Source organism: Oratosquilla oratoria, chromosome 16 (assembly GCF_046742065.1).
Source record: "Oratosquilla oratoria isolate Oo_2021 chromosome 16, ASM4674206v1, whole genome shotgun sequence".
Classification (NCBI taxonomy): Eukaryota; Metazoa; Arthropoda; class Malacostraca; order Stomatopoda; family Squillidae; genus Oratosquilla; species Oratosquilla oratoria.
Window position 1 is genome coordinate 6864393 of NC_134792.1, and position 6157 is coordinate 6870549.

Here is a 6157-nt window from a genome sequence, read left to right on the forward strand (position 1 = left end):
GAAGAAACCTATCCTGAAGAAATCCAACATCGCCAAGCGGGTCGATTTCGCCAAGAAATATTGAGATTGAAGTCAGAATGACTGGATGAAGGTGCTGTGAAGTGACAAAAGTAACTTTACTATTGTGGATGGGCGGAACGGCAATATGTACCCGCGTCGGGGGAATAATCCACTCGACCCACGCTACACACAGGGTACCGTTAAGTTTCAGGGCTGGCTTATGAATTAGGACACTTTTAGTGAATTTGGTAAGAGTGAATTAGTGTTGGTAATATAGAAAAATGACAGGCTGAATTTTTTCAGCAAGATGGTGCAACTTTTCATACGGCTAAGGTTGTGACGGAGTGATTGGATGATTGTTGTGTTGAACATACTAAAAATTGGCCTGGATAAAGCCCAGATTTTAACCCGATTAAGAACCTTTGGGCCCCAGTAAAAACCGATTTATAAAGAAAGGGTGTGTTCCCTTATGAGAAATTAGAGAAAGAGGTGAGAGCTAGTTGGGATAGAATATTTTTGGAAACGTGTCGAAACTTAGCCTGAGCATCTCTTTAGGAAAGAAAGAGCAATTGATTGTTAAGCGTGAATAAAATTTGACTCTGACCACGGCGCTTCTTTGTGCCACGTGCCCGGGCATCACTTTTGGCCGGTAATGTATATATATATATATATATATATATATATATATATATATATATAAATATATATATATATATGCGTGTGTGTGTGTGTGTGTGTGTGTGTGTGTGTGTGTGTGTGTGTGTGTGTGTGTGTGTGTGTGTGTGTGTGTGTGTGTGTGTGTGTGTGTGTGTGTGTGTGTGTGTGTGTGTGTGTGTGTGTGTGTGTGTGTGTGTGTGTGTGTGTGTGTGTGTGTGTGTGTGTGTGTGTGTGTGTGTGTGTGTGTGTGTGTGTGTGTGTGTGTGTGTGTGTGCATTAAAATACGGCCAAGAAAAATCTGCTGTATTCCTCCATTCTAGTCTTTTAGATCGCAGAATTGAATGGAAGAATGCAGCTACAGTATATGAATCACATTGTAGTTTTAAAAGAAAAATGATTGAGTCTTCATAAAAAAAAAAAAACAGTTGCCAAATTATAACACTTCTAAAGGTCAATGGTCACAAAATGCCATTACTAGTATGGCAGTTAATAAATTCATCTCCACAGGACGTTTCGTCCGATCTCACTCAGGGCACGTGTCCTGTGGCTTACTGAGTTCCCTATTGTAGCTTTCTCCTCTGTATATAAGTTCTTTTCTATGTACCCTATAATTGTAACTCCTGAAGAGGACCACAGTTAGTGGTCGAAATATACGGTTTACTCTATATCTCAGCTTATCTTTCTCCGAGAGTGGGCTTAAGTTTTATATATACATATATATGTATGCATATATATAATACGTTATTTTTCCTGTTGAAATATGTGAATGTTTGTTGTAACGTTATTTATGTAGCAGATGAACTGCGTCGTGTGCTCTTTATTTATGTTATTTTTCATTTTGGTTGGAGATTCTTTATTATAATGCGGTTGGAATATCTCTATAATTTCCCAGCCTCCTCAACAAACCATATGTAATAAAGTTGAAAACATCTAGCAATTAAACTACGGCTGCTTTCTTACCTCCCATCTGAGAACATCAGATATGAATCATACTATTTTCAAATTTATTATTCATATGACTAACTAGAGTACTGGTTTTAAAAAAGAAAGTGAACGAATAAAGAGAACAAACTTGAATTCATAACCTACACCAGAAAATTATCTAGCAAAGGTACAGTTCATCTTTGACAATAAAAAAAAAATAGATTTCGTTGATTATTGTATTTTGAACCTCTTCTGACAGTCTTAATTCTTTGTGATCCTCCTTATAATCCTTTGCCTGGGAACTAAAGCTTGGAGTCTAAAATCTGGACTCTAAATACTAATGTCTCGGGAATGACATATCAAACCTGCCTTTGATTCGTAGCGTGTGAAGACTGTAGACGGAAGACTAGGGTCTAATGATCGGCCTGAGGGCCATTGTCTGAAATCTGGAGTCCCGTATATATATATATATATATATATATATATATATATATATATATATATATATACATATATATACATATATATATATATATATATATATATATATACATAAATATATATATATCAAGATAGCGTAATTGGTAAGTCACTACAGCACTTATGCGCTCGCCGGGTTTGAGTCCACGTCGGCCTCCATTGGTTCTCTCGATGCTGATGGCTTAGAATTAAAGTGCATTGTGGTTCTTAAAATGTATATATATATATGTATATATATATATATATATATATATGTATACACACATATATATATACATATATATGTATATATATACATATATATGTATATATATGTATATATATATATATATATATATATATATATATATATACATAAAGTGGAGAAGCGTAAACACTAGACTCAAAGTGGGAGTTTTAATGCCCGACGTTTCAGTCCTAGTCCTAGGACCGTCTTCAGGGGTGTGATGATATACGGTGGTCAAAGAGTTCAATATACTGGTCGTGGTTGGAATTGGGAGAAGTATTCCAGTCGCTACGTGTACCGGGCAACTGGTCAGCCTTACATACCCAATTGTACATGATGGATCTCATATACATTTAATTTACATAGAATATATGCAATAAAATAAAATAAAGATAAAATAGAATACCACTTGTACAACAAGTGAAAAAAATTAACTACACACTTGCACGAAAAATAAAATAAATTAAATCATGTTCAAATAGACTGTGACTTTTGTTCAACTTGCCCTCTCTCACACAAGTAGTACAAACTGATACCACTTTATGTTGAGTCTGTCTTTCTGTTCCTAGTGCCTAGGTATATTAGATTTAAGTCTGTGCACCTGTTGACGCTAACTTCTTTTGTCGTCTACGCTTCTAAGAATAGTCTCTCTTTCTTTGAGTTGTCTCTGTGTACCACTGTCTTTCCTTCCCAGTCAATGTTGTACTGTAGTTCGTTCATAAGCATATAAAGTGTTGAGACTGCATCTTTCCATTTAACTGCCCGTTTATGTTCTTCAATTCTAGTGCCGATTTTCTTCTGTGTTTCTCCTATGTAATCTGCATCACAATCCAAACAACCAATGCGGTACACTACACCCGCCTGCTGAGTAGGTGCTTCCATGTCCTTGACCCTGGTGAGATTGTGATGCAGAGTGTTACGTGGTTTATGTGCTACCTGTATGTTCTTGTCCCGGAGTATCCTGGCCGTTACCTCTGATGCACCTTTAATGTACGGAATTGTGACCATGTGTCCTGTGTGAGGGGATTGTATCCCGGTGCGTCGTGTGGTCGTCCATTTCCGTACAGTCTCGGAAAACGTCACGTAGGTGCTTTTTCTCCGCCCTCACCGCATCTGTCATGGAGCAGATGTTTTCTGCTCGGTTCCATAACGTGCGGATTAGGCTTCTCTTGTGGCAGTCCGGTTGGTAAATGTCATAGTCTAGAAGTATGTCTGTGTGTGTGGGCTTTCTATATACACTGGCCTTGAGGTGGTCTCCTTCTCGTGAAACTAAGATGTCCCGGAACAGAAGCACCCCCCATTAACTTCCAATTCCATGGAGAACTGCATGGGCGGTTCTAAGTTATTGAGCCTAGTGAAGAAAGGGTCAATGTCTTTATCTTGCATAACAGCAAAAACGTCATCAACGTACCTCAATTAAAATGTGTATAAATTATTAGGAAAGCCATGCCTCAAAATAAAAAAGTGTAATAAATTCTAGTGTGAAATTGAACAGATTCCAAAACACAGACTTGCTCAATTCTTTATTTCGGTTCTTCGTCATTACTAACTTGCAATCACCGGGCATGCATGACGCAAAAGGAAACATACTGTTAATAGATCATATGCTCGTGGGATGCAAATCTGCTTGTAATTCCACATTTATAACCGAGATCTCAAAACCATACATTTCAAACTACTAAATAATTATTAGACAAGATGGTAGTAAATTATATAATTCTTGTGATACAATCAAAAGTATGCTAGTCAGGCATTTTCCTGGTAGTAGATTCGAGTCCCGCACTTCTATCAGACTCCAAGCAATAGCTGTTAACTGTCCCAACAGCCCAACCGCACCGGTGTAAAGATTAGAGCACCGGCCGCAGGTCCGCGTCTCCTGGCCTATACTCCTTAACCTATTCTCATGAAATAATGAAATTTCATGCGACAATTTTTTCACTTCTTAAGCAAACGGGTTAAAGGTGAGATAGTATAAATCCTTATTGATGTGTGTGATGCTGGAGGCTTTTATGGAGTAACTCCTTGCAGAAAGATTCTTGGTTAAACTTATTTTTTGTAATTTCGCTGCTTTCTTTATGATTACTCTCCACGGTTCCTTAACCCTTAGTTACTTTACCCTCCTTTTTTCTTTTATATCACCCCTTTACTATCAGTCTTTCTTCTTCCCTTTCCTCTCCTTCCCTCCTCTACCCACTCACCTCTTTCCTTCTATGAAAATTATCTCTCAGTTCTTGTGTTCTCACTTTCAATGTTGGTTTTATTCGTAAAAAAAAAAAAAAATCGTTCTCTTATCTCCGTCTTTTCTCTTCACTTTCATCAGTGTGACTTTTGATTGCGTTTCTATCCCCCTTCTTCTCCGTGCCGCCACCGCCGTTAATCACCTCATTTACGTAAAATTTTCCTTCTTTTATTCTCTTAGGCTTCATCCTAACCATTTTAATCCCCGCACCCTCCTCCAACTTAAATCTTTTACCTTAACTTCCTCGTCCTCTATCCCTTCTCTTGTCCCACTTTTTTTTTTCATCTCCTTTCGTTCCTCTTTCCCCTCCTCTCCTGTTCTCCCCCTCTCTTTTCCTACTTCTACTTCCCTCCTCTAACCCTTCCTCTCATACTTATTTCTAAGAGAAATCTATTTTTTAAGCTTCACTCTACACCAAAATTTCGGCTTCATATTTTCCTGAATCTGAGACTGAAGTCATATTGTCTCCTTTCACCCTACAAGTGCCAGGCCCTTTTCATTAATTGCCTCCCCTTTCCCCCCGCCAACCTTCTCATTCCCCTTGCCACTCCTATTAACAGATCACGCTCCCTCAGAATACTCCAAGACGGAATCCAAGAAGGACGAGTGTCTCGAGAGCTCGGGCGAAGAAAGTCCTTAACCAGCAGAACTCTTTAACAAAAAGCAAAGGTCTTTACAAAATACAAACCGACATGGAAGTGAATATAAGTGAGGGTTGACTGTTATGGGAGAAAATTGTTCGAATGAGAGAATGGAAAAAAGAAGAGGACGAAACGTGGAAAAAAGTAGAAAAAAAGGAGGGGTTCATTAGTACAAGAAGAGAGAAAGAAGAGGAACAGAAGAAGGAAGATAGGAAGGATGAGTAGAAAGATTAGGAAGAGAAATGGGAGGGAGGAAAGGGATGAGGAAAAGAAATAAGAGGGGGGAGGGAGATGAGGAGAAAGTAGAGCAGGAATTAGAGGAAAAGTAGGAGAAGGATAGGGAGGAGGAGGCGGAGTAGAGTCGAAAAGTGGAAGATGAGAAAGAGGAGTAGGTAGAGAGAAAAAAAAGGAATAGAACAGGAGAAAAATGAGTGAGAATAAGATGACTAGGTGAAGGAGAAGGACAAAAAGAATGAATAGGTACTGAAGTAGGAGGAAAAGAAAAATGTGGATAATAAAGAGAGGAATAAGAAGAATGAGTAAAGGGAGGAGTAGGGGAGAAGAATGAGGAGGAAGAGGAGGAAAAACCTAAAGAGGACAGGGAGGAAGACAAAGAATGGGAAAAGGAGGAGTATACAGAGGAAGGATAACTGAGAGAATGTAAACGATAAAGGTATATGGAGGACGACATGAACAATTCGGACACACAGGAGGATAAGGAAGAGGACAAAGAGATGGAGGCGAGGGAAAGACGATCGTGAGGAGGACAAGCACGAGGAGGATGAGGGGGATGGGGAAGAAGGCGAGGAGGATGAGAGCGAAGTGGTTAATTCAAATGACGAGGACAGGGAAGATACTTGTGTTTCTAAAATACCCGATTTCAGTAAAGCTCAGTTCATAGGACTACGTCAGGAGCTTCAGCTTAAAGATTGGGAGGCAAAATTAAACGAAAGACCTGTAGATCCGATGTGGAAAATATTTCAAAATACG